The sequence below is a fragment of the Loxodonta africana genome, chromosome 5 (genome assembly GCF_030014295.1).
Source record: "Loxodonta africana isolate mLoxAfr1 chromosome 5, mLoxAfr1.hap2, whole genome shotgun sequence".
Lineage (NCBI taxonomy): Eukaryota > Metazoa > Chordata > Mammalia > Proboscidea > Elephantidae > Loxodonta > Loxodonta africana.
The window spans coordinates 135,746,920-135,761,477 of record NC_087346.1 but is presented as its reverse complement, the minus strand read 5'-3'; positions in this window follow the sequence as shown (position 1 = coordinate 135,761,477).

The window sequence follows — 14,558 nt, the reverse complement described above, 5'->3', positions numbered from 1 at the left end:
AAAACATGTCATTAAAAAAAATTTTTTTTTTAAATAAAAATTTGGTAATGAAAGGGTTAAAGATTATTTCAGGGCAATAGTTTCAGGGGCTTGTCCAGCCCCCATGGTTCCAGAAATCTGCAGTCCATGAGAAATTTGGAAATTCTGTTCTGCATTTTCATACTTCTTATCGGTATTCTTCTATGGAATCTTTGATCAAAATTTTCAATAATGGTAGCAGACACCATCCAGTTCTTCTGGTCTCATGGCAAAGCAGACAGTTGTTCATGGAGGCAATTAGCCACACATTCTATATCCTCCTTCTATTCCTGACTCTCCTTCTACCTCTGTAAAAAAAAAAAAAAAAGTAGTTCCAGGCAAATAGAGACAAATTTTTGTACCTTGGATGGTGACCGCCATTTTATGGATCAGAAGCTCAAGAAGGGCAGAAAGTTTTTGCTTGGAGTTGCTCATGGATTGCTTTCAGGTTTCAGCTGGGACCGCAGCCATCTGATTGCTTGACTGGGCTGGACATCCAAGATGAATCAGTCACATGGTGGGCAGTTGGTGCTGTCAGATGGGAGCTTAGCTGGGATGTCGACAACAGCACCTACACATAGCCACTCCAGCATGGCTCATCAGACTTCTTACATGGCTCTCGTTTCTCCCAAAGCAAACATCCTAAGGGCACCAGGTAGAAGTTGCCTGGCCTTTTTTGATCTACCCTGGAAAGCTATGCAGTGTCACGCCTGTTGCATTCTTTTGTGCTCCAGGTGAATCACTAAGGTTAGGGGACACAGACCCCATCTATATCAATGGAAAAATGCCAAAGAAATTGCAGATTTTTTTAACTGCCACAGTGTGCCCCTGGCCACAAATTATTTACATTTCTCCCATATGTAAAATACACTCACCCCTTTCAAAGCCTTCCAAAAGACTGATCAACTACAGCATCAGGCTCAGTCTTGAGGTTCAGAATCTCATCTAAACCAGCTCAGATGTGAATAAGACTTCTCAAGAATCTGAAGATCTGTGAACTGAAGAGATCAAGGGATAAAGTAATCACAATAGACATTCCTACTCAAAAAGGGAGGGTGTGGGAGACACATAGCAGTCATTAGTCCATAGCAATTTGAAATCCAGCCAGGCATATGTCACCAGCTCCTTAATTAGGGACCAGTATTATTCCTTGGAACCATCCTTCACAGCTCTCAGCTACCTAATCTGGGCTCTTGGTGCTTCCCTCTGAATCATCCTTTCTTTTCCATAATAAAAGGCCTGTGTCTGCATCTGAGTAGCATTCTCATTCTCTTTCCATAACATAAATCATTGGGAATCCAAGTTCTCTTTTCATTTTGTACTGCTTCTTTCTCTTATAGTCCAATAAGGCATTGCTTCTGCCAACATAATTCTCTTGAAAATTTGTGGGTTTTCTATGAATCTTATCAGGATTCCCTCCGTTAGACAAAAACCGCAATCAGAAATGTCTTTGAGACAGGCTTTTCTCTATCTTAGACACTGTAAGGCTGCTACAGAAAACACCCTTAAGAATCTAACAGTTCTATTATTTAAGAAGGATATTCTACAAAGCATGAACTTAAGCTCCTTAGAAGATTTTATCTAGCTGACAGTGCCTATGAGATGGTTTACATCTTTCTAAAGTCTAAAAAATGGGTATTAGAGTCACCCTTTTGGCTTCATCTTTACATTGTGATTGTATCTTCCTGAAAAAGTAGTGGATTTGATATTTTCTCTGAGACCGTTTCTTATTTTAAGAACCCTTTGCTGGTTGAAAATATTCTCTTAGGCCCTTTATATTTCCTCCAGATTCTACCTGAAAACTGAATAGCTGATTTTCTAGTTTATCTGTTTATGAGTTATTCCTCTCATTTTGTTATAGGCAGCTGGTGATTGACTGCTAACCTAAGGGTTGGCAGTTTGAACCTACACAGTGACTGCATAGAAGAAAAGGCCTGGCAATCTGCTTCCATAAAGATTGCAGCCAAGAAAGCCCTATGAAGCAGTTCTGCTCTGTAACACATGGGGGTGTCTAACAAAAATAATAACAGAAAAAGTCAGGTAGCACCTTAAACACTCTGCCTGGAAATTTCCTTAGCTAGATCATCAAGTTCATTGGTACATTTTCTATTTCCAACATTTTCATTGGTACATTTTCTATTTTCCACGTTACTGCAGTTGATAGTTTTGCTAAACTTTCCACCACTACATAACAATGGTCTCCTTTCCTTTAACTTCATAGAACATTTTCCTGACTTTCCCTTAAGACTTTCCTGACATACTCATCAAGAACCACTAGGCTTCAGCTAAGAGTTTTAAGACCCTTCCAGCCCTCACCTTCTGCTCAGTACCTCAAAACTTAATGGCTTAAAGCAACCATTTTATTTTGTTTGCAATTTTGTGCATCAGAAATTTGAAAAGGGTTCAGCTGAGCAGCTCTCACTTGAGTTTTCTCATGCAGTTGTAGTAAGATGTCAGCTGGGTTGGCAATCATTTCATCACCTGACTGTGCTGGATGTCCAAAATGGCTCACTTACATACTTAGAAGTTGACACTGGCTGTCAGCTGGGAGCTCAGCTGGGCTGTCAATCAGAGTGTCTACATGTGGGCTGTCCAGCATAGCGGTCTCAGGATACTTGACCTCCTTATATGGTACGAGTTTTCCCTAGAGCTAATACTCCCAAAGAACCAGGCAGAAGCTGTGTGGCCTTTTCTGATTCAGTTTTGAAAGTACTACAGCATCCCTCTGCTGTATTCCATTGGTTACAAGGAAGTCACTAAAGTCTTCCCAGATTCAAGGGGAGGGGACATAGACACCACCTCTCTGTAAGAGGAGTGGAAAAAAATGTGCAGAGATGTTTAAAAGTGCCATGCAACATATTAAATTCTCTAAAGTTCAGTGCCAAAAGCAGAATATAGAATTGCATGTATACTATTATTGAAGCTATACACTGAGTGTGGGCATATGGAAAACACTGGGATGAAATGCAAAGGTTGTTTTATTTATTTGTCATTATGGATGAATTTTCCTCATTTAATTTTTATTAAAAAGGAGGGAAGGAAGGAAGGAATGAGGAGGCAGGGAGGGAGGGAGGCAGGGAGGGAGGCAGGGAGGCAGGGAGGCAGGGAGGCAGGGAGGCAGGCAGGGAGGCAGGGAGGCAAGCAGGGAGGCAGGGAGGGAGGGAGGCAGGCAGGGAGGGAGGGAGGCAGGCAGGGAGGGAGGGAGGCAGGCAGGCAGGCAGATAATAAAACATATTTCCAAGTAGTTCTTGGTTTTTGCTCCCTAAACTCTGCTCCATTTTTCTGTTTACACTCAGGGAAGCCGTGAAAATCACATTAAGCTGGGTTTGGAGGTCAGATGGGGAATTTAGAAGATGACTTGACTGGTTGGTTAGACATTGAGGCAGCCCTGGCTATGGTGAAATCAGCCTGAACTGTGCTATACAGGCTTTTAGATGACACTACTAGGATTATCTAATTTAGGCCCAGGCCAGGAAGACACCAAAAGATGTTATCTTCTTAGTTGCAGGATCCCTGAGAACTAGGTTTACATATTCCTTTGCAATCCATTTCAATTTGCCCCATGAAATAATAAATAAGAGAAATGGGTCAAATCGTAAAACTGGAAAATGACACAAATTTGTCCAATCAGACTTTGCTCATATTCAGTCTCCCAAGCAATGCTGAGTCAAAAGCCACCTATATGTTTGTAGTTATATACCCCACATCACACCCATCTAGCCCCCCATACTCTGATGTCCAGAGAACTTTCTCAGTCTGCCTTTGCTCACACAGCTGGACTCAGATCGCAATACGGGTATTCTGGAGTTCATTCAGCCCAGTGCATATAAAAAAAAATGAAATTACTTTCCGTGAGTACCAAGAAAAAAAATTTGAAAACACACATTTGTAATTTTGCCCAAGACAGAGAACTGCTAAAAGACAACTTCATTGACATTTAAGAAAAGGATGAGCTATTTCAAGGATGAGAATGGTTTACTTCTCGCCATCTTTGCTGAGCAGAGATAAATGGAAATTAAAAAGTTTCCTTGGGATGGACTTGAAGGGGGTGGGTAAGGAGAAATGAAGGGCTCAGACCACTGGAATGGGCCAGGTAAAGCTGAAAACTATACTTGGAAGGAAGCAATAGAATATATGAGCCAATTTCCAACAATTCCCCTGAGTCTACAGTAAGGCACACTGCTAGGAGTTGAGGGGAGGACAAAGGTACTGAAGACATGAGCCCTGCCCTCAAGGAACTTACAGTCTAGGGATAGATCCTTGTGTGCTTAGGGAACAAAGAGATTACCTTGACTATGTAAGAACATTTATGGAAAGTAAATCAGTGGTTCCAGACTGTTACCATGGGAACGGAACCTGGACATGATCTATTCCAAACACATCATTTTATACGTTTACTAAATTTGCCTGAACACTTGCCATGTATCAGGTACTACATTATACACTTTGCAGGATACAAAGAGGAATCAGATAAAAATCCAAATCTCAAAATACTTCATGTATTCCTTTTTTCCCTTCCATTTCTCCTTCCTGGTGCAGAGGATTAAGTACAATGGTTGAAGACATGGGCAAATGAGGGAAATGGAAGCAGAGGTGGAGGGTACAGAGTGGCAGCAGCCAGCTGTCTCAACAGCTAAGGATGCAGAAGTGGGGATGGGCAGTGCAGATGTGGTAGGCGAAGGAGATAGTTAGGGGATTGATCATACTGAGCAACTAAGTAAATACCAAATAAATTTATTGAGGATAGTGGGACTTTCCCTAACAAAAAAGGTATTTATAAACCTGGAAAGGAAGAAGATTGGAAAGGGTTCAGAGTGTTGGAATGGAATTGGAGATATTGGCATAAATTCATGGTTTTATAAGATACATATATATATGGCTACATATGGAAATAGTTAAAGATGTGTGTGTGTGTGTGCGTGTATACATGTATAACTTTCCTACCTTTGTCCTTTGAGAGGAGTCAGAAGCAAAGATAACCCCGTAACAATGAGAGAACCAAGCACCCAGATTTTGTTTCAAAATTTCATCCTCCACTAAAAGGACCCGGGGCTGTGTTGAGAAATGTCTAATTCCATGGCTGGGGCAGGGAAAATATTAGATGAGCCTAGAACATCTTATAGTGCCAGAAAGTAAAGAAATGCTCAGTAAGCGATGGAGATAAGTCAAAAGGACACCAGAAACCCGTTTTAAGAGTAGCCAAATCTGGGACAATTTGAACATCAAATTAAATGATAGTAACAGATTACAATGGATTGAACAAAATAGGAAATTTTAATAAGAAGAAAGAGCTTTTTCTCTTTTAAAATTTTACTTAATTTAGGTGTGGATTTATCCTCATATATCCACAATCCTTATGTGGATTTGTCCATACTGTTGTGTATGTTCCCATGATGTCTCTTCATTCTCTTCGATTGCTGAGTACTATTCCATTCCGTGGACGTATCACAGTACATTTATCTATTCACCTGTTGATGAGTATTTGCATTCTTTCCAATTTGGGGGTGATTACGAAAAAAGATGCTATTATAAACATTTGCGTACAGGCTTTAGTGTGGACATATATTTTTATATGGGTAAATGGAAAGCTCTTTCTTATAGATGAATGTTACTAATAAATGTAGAACAAACGAAGGAAATAGAGTATCACCACTTGGCAATCATTATAGAAGTGATCGATTAGATCATGAGGAAACATCAGATGGACCAGGTTGAGGGCCATCCTTCAGAGTTTAAGGCCTGCACTCTTGAAAGCTGAAAAGAAAATTAAAGGGAAGGACTGAAAAACCATTCCAGGTTAAAGAAACATGATAACTAAATGTAATGCCTGTACCTGGTTGAGATCCTGGACCAGAAAAGTAAAAGAAGCATTATTGGGACCAAAGAACCAATGAATCAACCAAATGAACCCATTGCCTTTGAGAAAATTCTGATTCATAGTGACCTTACAGGACAGAGTAGAACTACCCCAGAGGGTTTCCAAGACTGCAATCTTTATAGAAGCATATTGCCATACCTTCCTCCCTTGATTCTGCTGAGAAGTTAAAACCGCCAGCCTTTCAGTTAGCAGCTGGTCCCTTAACCACTGTGCCACCAGGGCTCCTTATTTTGGGGATAGTTGGCAAAATTTAAATGGAATCCATATAACTGATCCCAAAGAACTGTTCACAAAATTAGAACTCAAAGGGAAAAGACCTTTCGGAAAAGTTTTTAAAGGAAATGGTAATCACACCCAACCACTAGTTTATTAAAATCATAGACCCGGAGGAAGCCAAAGAGGTAATTAAAGAAATTCAGGGAGAAATAACTTTTTTGAGTCAAGTGACAGCTTTTATGTAACAAAATACCATGAATTTTGATGGCCTATTTTTTTTTTTTATTTGATGAGTTCCAAATCCTGCCATGCTAATGGAAATTTTGAAAGCTCTGGATTATCTATATCCAGAAAAGAATTATCTTGTTTTTAAGACCTAACGCTCCCAACACCTAGTCAGAACAAGCTGTTAACCTGAAAAGAATTATCTTGTTTTCAGGACCTAAACGCTCCCAGCACCTAGTCAGAACAAGCTGTTAACCTTGTTGACTAGCCTGTGGATATATAAATTAAAAGAAATACCTCTGTAGGAACATGATTTTGGATGGTTCCTCAATGTACTTGTGGTCAGGGATGGATTACCCAATAAGCAAGGAACACAAAGGCTTACTTGTGCTTACTAATCTGTAGTGCACAATTTCACCCGGTTTTCACTGCATCAAAGATGTGGTGAAACCTGTGTGAAACTGTGCACTACAGATTAGAAAGTAAACACAAACCCATGAGTACCTTGCTTACTGTAAGTGCACGCGTACCTTGTTTACTGGCTAATCTGCCCCTGCTTCTTGTTGTTATTAGATGCCACCGAGTCAGTTCTGAATCATATCGACCCTATGAATCGCTGCCTGGTCTGGTACCATCTTCACAATCATTGCTGTGTTTGAGCCCATTGTTGCAGCCACTGTGTCAGTTCATCTCATTGAGGGTCTTCTGCTTTTTTGCTGACCCTCTGCTTTACCAAGAATGATGTCCTTCTCCAGGGATTGTCCCTCCTGATAACATGTCCAAAGTAGGCGAGATGAAGTCTTGCCATCCTCACTTCTAAGGAGCATTTGGCTGTACTTCTTCCAAGACAGATTTGTTCATTCTTCTGTCAGTCCGTGATACATTCAATATTCTTTACCGACACCACAATTCAAATGTGTCACGTCTTCTCCAGTTTTAGTGATCAGCTTATGACTCAAAAGCTAACGTTTGCTCCTCAGGAATTGCTGCCTGGTAACCTAACATGGACAGCCACCTAATTCTTGTAGAAAATCAATGAGGGTTCTGCTTCTTATTCCGAAAATAACCCCTCCAGTCTTGCTAGAAATGTTACTAAACCTTTAAGAGGTTTAACGATGCATGCCAGAACAAACAGTCATCATTTTTCCTACATCTGAAAGACAAATTCATTGCAAAAAACTCCAGGAAGAATTTAACTGACCCAACTTCTGCTAGAAGGCAGAAGATTCTAGTGACAATGGATCTGATTCCAAAAGACCAGCAGGGAGACATCATATGCATCCCAAACAGGCCTTTATCACGGCTGAAAGAAGCCTGAGCCAAAATAAACAACAGGTTGTCACAGATTGAGGTTTTGTGAAGACACCAAGCTGTTTGTGATAATCACAACTGGGTTGGCTGATCTTAAGCAACTGTACGGGAATAATGTTAGCAGGAACATGGGAACTGGAGAGCTCGAGAACACTATTGCTGTGGCTGAAGTTGCCTGGCCTGACCTCACAGATAAGATATTGAAGGATTTATCACCGTGTTCTATTGATGTGTCCTCTTCTCGCCCCTCATTGTTGGCTTGTTTCATATGAAACCCACCAAAGCTCTTAAGTACAACCTCAGCTTAACTCATGAGCAACATGGTGATAACTGAAGATTTTTAAGAACTCCCCAATCTCCATCAAAAATGTGCTTTGAGTAGTGGTTATAAGCCCAGGTTTTGGAGTGATTGTCTATACACGCCTTACAGGTTGTATGAGCTTAGTTGAGTTGTTAAACCTTTCTGAACCTCAGTTTCTCTTCTATAAAATGGGAATAATAATAGTAACACCCTCATGGAGGATTAAAGATTTCAGGCCAGACTCCTTCGATGGATGTTTAAACCCTTGAAGAGAGACTGATGGAATTTGGTGCTGCTTCATCTTAACCAAGGATAAGCATGAGCCCGTCGAGCTACAAGTTTTCATCTGTATTTTACCTCCTTGACATGGGAGCATTGGTGGTTCAGTGGTAGAATTCTCACCTTTCACCCAGGAGACCCAGGTTCAGTTCCTGGCAAGTATACCTCATGTGCACTTATCTATCAGTGGGCGCTTGCGTGTTGCTATGATGCCGACCTGGTTTCACTGGAGCTTCCAGAACTAAGACAGAGTAGAAAGAAAGGCCTGGTGATCGACTTCTGAAATCAGCCAACTATAAATCACAATGGTTCAATCCGCACCCAATCATAGGAATAGGGCGGGACTGGGCAGCATTTTCTTCCATTGTGTATAGGGTCACCATGAGTCAGGGGGTGACTTGACAGCAGCTAACAACACCATACCAATGACAACCTCTATGACGTTATTCCCGAACCTATGTTAAGTCTCGCCAGAAGTTACACCCTGGCCTCTGATCTACTCTGGGGAGCCAAGCAGAAGGTCCTGGCTCATGTTTGGGATGAAGTGGACAGGAGGAGGGCAGTGCTCCCTTCCTCAGGTCACAGTGGTGGTAGCAATGAGGTCACTGGCAGAGGGCAGTTGTGTCCAGTTGAGCATGAGTCTCATGAGAGTCATTGGTGGCAGAGGTGCCTGCATGATGAAGAGATCTGAGTGGCAGAATCCAAGGGCTTATGCCTGAGCATGTGAGCAAAGGCAGCCAGAGGACAGCACTAGCTAGAAAATGCTGTGATGTGGTGGAGGGTGGAGGGTATTTTCTCCTAACTAAGTGGAGAAAGACCAATTGATAGAAAAGGACATTGTATTTCGTAGAGGGCAGAGGAAAACGAAGGAAACCCTCCATGAGATGGATTGACTTAATAGCCACAACAATGGACTCTAGCATACCAACAATCATGAACATGGTCGAGGACTGGGCAATATTTCATTCTGTTATACACTATGTTGACATACGTTGGAGGTGATTTGACAGCAGCTAAGAACAAGAAGTAGGTGGGCTGTAGTCACAGTCACTTGGGTTACTTGCCCAACTTCTTCATTTGGTGAAACACATGTCTATCCACAAGGGCGGTGGTCACCATGTTTAACCACTGTATAGGCAAAGGTCAATCCAAAAGGATGTAGCTGGCCCTGGCGTTGAAGCTTCCAGTCATTTATGGAAGACAGTAAATCCTATTTCTGGTGACACAGAAAATCTCCAAAGTCCTTTCCAAAAGGAGAGAAGAGGTAATCAGGTTGTTCCTGGTTTTTCCTGTGGAGTCCTTCCTATTTAGACCAATAGAACTCTTGTTACTACTCTTTTTGAATTTTGGATGTTGATATTAGGATTCTTTGAAGAGAAGAGAGGGAATCAGACTTTGTGGTGCCCCACTTAACCATTTAGTTGCTGGGTGGTGGAGAAGTCCCATGAGGTCCCAGAAAAGAGGCTTGGTAACTGCCTCACTAAGTACAGGAAACAGAAGACTTAAGCCAATGTCTATTTACCAACTTACCAATTGCCATTGAGTCGACCCTGACTTATGGTGACCTCATACGTGCTGGAGCAGAACTGTGCTCTATAGGATTTTCAGTAGCTACTTTTTCAGAAGTAAATCGCCAGACTCTTTTTCTGAGGCATCTCTGGGTGGACTAGAACCTCCAAACTTAGAGTTAGCAGCCGAGTACATTAACCGTTTGTACCACCCAGAGACTCCATTTACCAACTAGTATGGAAATGTTCCAATGTTTTAACAGCAGGAGAAACTGGGTACTGGTCACCCCAGCCCTGATCACACACAGCATACCTACATATAGCAGTACTGCCCTCACCTGGATGCCATTTCCTGACAGATTTTAGATGGAAAATTGTGGGCCTGAGCCCCCCGAACTTTATCTAGGAATAGGCCAGAAGGGGTAACCCTGCTTCCATTCAGGCTACCTTTCACACTCAGCTCTTTCCACACACCCTCTTACAAGGGCTGAGAAGCCCCATGGGAGGAGCCATGCATTAGTGCCCCTTCCCCTTGAGTGTCCAAATCAAGGTAGGTCCATGTGTCCCAATTCCTGGGCTCTGCCTTGCCTAAAAGTAAAAAAAAAAAAGTAAAAGTTAGGCTTATTCTTAACTTTAGCTCTTCTGTTTCTGGGCCTGTATGAATGGTAGCTGATTCGTAGCTGGCAAAATGAAACCATATTTCCACGACCACAAACACCCTTTCAGGGTCTCCGCAAACTCAACCCACACCCTCCTCCTCCAAACCAATGAGGCTGACTTAGTTTCCTGCTGATTCACAGCAGTCCCAGCTTTATCAGTCAGCTGGGCCCACAGGTTTGAAGTGGCTCTGGGCGGAACTGAAGATCCCTGGGAACCAGAGAGTCACATATGGCCACCGTGAGGAGCTCAGAGTGAGTCCTCTGATCCCCTGCGTGATCCTCTGGGTCTGGGTCTTCTCACTGCACTGAATATTTCCAGCTTTCCCTCTAACAGGGGAGCTTGAAGGAGATCCAGAAGTATAAGGCCAGCTGGAAGTGCAGAGCTGTGATTGCCAGTCCCTGGCGGTGACCAGCTGCTCAGCCCAAGGCCTTCGAGCCCTCATCTGTTACCTGAGCTCAAACACCTCCGGAAATTTAAGCAGCCTGATGGTCAGCTGCTTAGAAAACCTGATTCTAAAAGAAACTTCCAATTATTTGTGGAAGGAAGTAAACCCTATTGCTGATAACATGGAAACTCTCCCAATAGGAAGCACTCAACGGGAAGGGGACAGGGCCACAGGGTTCCGCCTTCTCTGTAGACTCTAACTAGTTGCCGTTGAGCTGATTCTGACATTGAGCTGATTCTGACTCAGGGTGATTCTGTGTGCATCAGAGTAGAACTGCATTCCAAAGGGTTTTTAATGGCTTACTTTTCTGAAATAGATTGTCAGCACTTTGTTCTGAGGTGCCTCTGTGTTGACCTGAACCACCAACCTCTCGTTTAGCAGCTGAGTGTGTTAGCAATTTGTACCACCCGTCGACTCCCTGTGGACTCTTCCTGGGGACTTACCATGAAGATGTTTTGTTCATCTAGTCCCCTTGCTGGCATGACCGTTTCCTGTGTTTTGTGAACCCTCCATTTCTTTCGTTTTTATAAACGAAGACTATATCATTGAAGCAGAGATCGAATAAAAAGGTAAAAGAATTAGACTCATAAGGGTAAACAGAGCTGTGATCCACTGGGCCCTTACCTTGGGCCTCTTATTTTAAATGCATTATTTTTAACTCTTAACAACAGAGCTAGGCACAGTGTATTTCATTCCTCATTTTATGGGGACACAGAGAATCTAAGTAACCTGCTCAAAGCCACAGAGTGCTAGCAAGTGTCCAAGTAGGGATTTGAACACTGGGTGCCTGACTTTCCACTCTGTCATGGTGTATCACAGAACCTTTTAATTTGCAAATTGCTGAAGACTAGATTGCTGGTCCGTGTGTGTATATGACTTTCATAGAATCCTGGATGAAAGTTGGAAGAGACCCAAAAAATCAGTCTAAACCCCCACCTGACAAAGAACCTACGCTCCAACAGCCCTGATTCTTTAACGGGGAGCTCGCCACCTCACGTGATCAGCCATTCCATTTTTAGATAACTCTAATCACGAGGAAGACTCATAATGTGCTATTTGCCAGTCAGATTCACCTGCTATTTTCATTATAACTTCATACAGCCTGATGAGGCCATCATTAAGACACCCTCGACTGAAATCCTGAACTCCATTAGCTCCTGGACTTGCAATAAAGCTCTAACACCACCGCCAAAAAAAGTTTCTCCAGGATATCAGCAATGCAGACAAAGTCATGAAAGGGAGGTTGATTGCGGCTTCAAATGAGTCTGGGATAGGTGATTATCTCTTCCTGAGTGAAGGTTATTCTGGATGCGATGTATTGTTGCCCGGGACAGAGGTATGACATATACTGCAGAAATTTAAAATAATCAAGAGTCATGTGCATGCTACACAATTCCTTGGTTAATTAAAATGCTTGCAAAACGCAATGAAAGCTGATTTTTGTTCTCCCCGCTTCTTCCTGGTTTTCAGCTTCTCTGGCAGTTTTGTGAAGGACAGCCAGTCCTAACCCCTTGCCGTGGAGTCGATTCTGACTCATAGCGACCCTATAGGACAGAGTAGCACTGTCCCGTAGGGTTTCCAAGGAGCGGCTGGATTTGAACTGCTGGCCTTTTAGCTAACAGCCTCTTAACCACTGCACCAGCAGAGCTTCCAGCCACTCCTGAGTGATCAAAACTGAGCTAGTGTTGATAGCATGCACCATGAACTTACTGTAAGATCCAGTCACTAACAAAAGAGATAAAAAATGGATAAGAATTGCAAAGGGGGTATTTGAGGTCTCCTGAGCATGTGAGCAGTGCTCATCTGATTCTCCACGGGGGAAGCAAAATATGTTTACATAATTGTGCGAACGGTGGGAAACTAAAAGATGCCAGGGTCGGAAGAGCAACGTGGCTCTGCTGGGATTTCAGGTGGCAAATAGGATTGAGAATCTTAACTTAAATGAACACAACAAAAATCACATAATTAACGCACACTGTTAACACCTCATTAGTCTCCTGGGGCTTAAGTAATGCTAAAAATAATCAACACATTTTGTTTAAATAAGGCCCAGTTACAGGTGGCTATGATTTCTTCGGCCATAGCAGAATGAGGCCATTTCTTTCCATTTTTTTCTTTAAAGTAGGCCTTGTCTTCATTCCGAGGAAATGATTATTAAGAACATATGTGGAAATACGAATCGGACACGAGTACAATTATCGAGAGTCTCTCTTGCCTCCAAACCTGACTCCAAAATCTTACATGTCCCTATTTTACAACCTAGGTCCCCTGAGTTAGGAAGGTGTTGGAGCTAATGCTGCTGTCGGGGCATCGGTGTTGGTCACAAGACAAGCTGTAAAATATGCAAGTTTTGCTCATTACCTTCTCTTCTCCCCCTTGTGACATTCTAAGCACTGAAACTCCTCTGATACGTTTATATATCCCATTTCACCCCGGGGTTTTTGATGTACTATTCCTTACCTAACTTCCCGTGGTAGCTGAACGCCCAAATCCAACCAAACTAAATCCCTTGCTGTTGAGTTGATTCTGACTCATGGCAGCCCCATGCTACAGAGTAGAACTGTGCTCCATAGGGCTTTCTTGTCTGTAACCTTTATGAAAGTAGGTCGCCAGGCCTTTCTTCCACAGTGCCCTTGGGTAGGTTTGAACCTCCAGGGACCTTTTGAATGCCGAGGATGGCCCCACATGATTCTGCTCACCCCCATGCGTGCATGGTGTTCTTCCCATCAAGGGCTGGGGCTTATGTTTCCCCTCCCACGCCTATCTCCGATCCAGGCTTGACCTGTGACTACTTCAACCAAGAGTATTTGGGGGAAGTGAGATTTTGGAATTTCTGGGCCCAGGCATTAAGAAGGTCTGGAACCTTCTGCCATGCCGTAGCCACCATGTAAGAAGTCCAAGCTTTCACTGTAGAATGAGGTGACATGCAGAGGCCCTGGAGAATGAGTTAGCACATGGACAGAGGTCACATGAGGGGGCACCTGAGGCCCAGACACTGAGCAGAGCAGCAGCCCCAGCCACAAGCTGACTGCAACTGCAAGAAAGAACTCAAGTGAGATGAGTAGAGGGACACTCAGCCAATACCCAGCCAATCCATGGAATCGTGAGATGTGATAAAATGGATATTGTTTTCACGCTAAGTTTGGGGTCCACGGCTCACCTGCAATTTGTCATAATGTAGTGGCTTGCATATTGCTATGATGCTGGAAGCTATGCCACCGGTATTTCAAATACCAGCAGGGTCACCATGGTGGATAGGTTTCAGCAGAGCTTTCAGACTAAGACAGACTAGGAAGAAAGCCTTGGTGATTTACTTCTGAAAATTAGAGAATGAAAACCTTATGGATAACAACAGAATATGATCCACTACTGTGCTGGAGGATGAGCCTCCTAGGTTGGAAGGCACTCCGAATACACAGTGGCTACGACAATGGACTTGAGCATACTAAGTAGCATGGAGACAGCTCAGGACAGGTCAACATTCTGTTCCGTTCTACATGGGGTTGCTAAGAGTCAGAGCCCACCAGATGGCAACTAACAACAACAAGTTTGGGGTGCATGTGGCACAGTTATAACTTACCAAAACACCTCCTCTCTGCCCTGCCCTTGTTACGACGCCTCTGTTCACCCACTCTTAACCACCTCTGTGCGCGTTTCCACCTGCTCCCATGGGGTTAAAGAGCAAAACTTTGCTTAGAGGCTGGGGGAGGGGGGTGA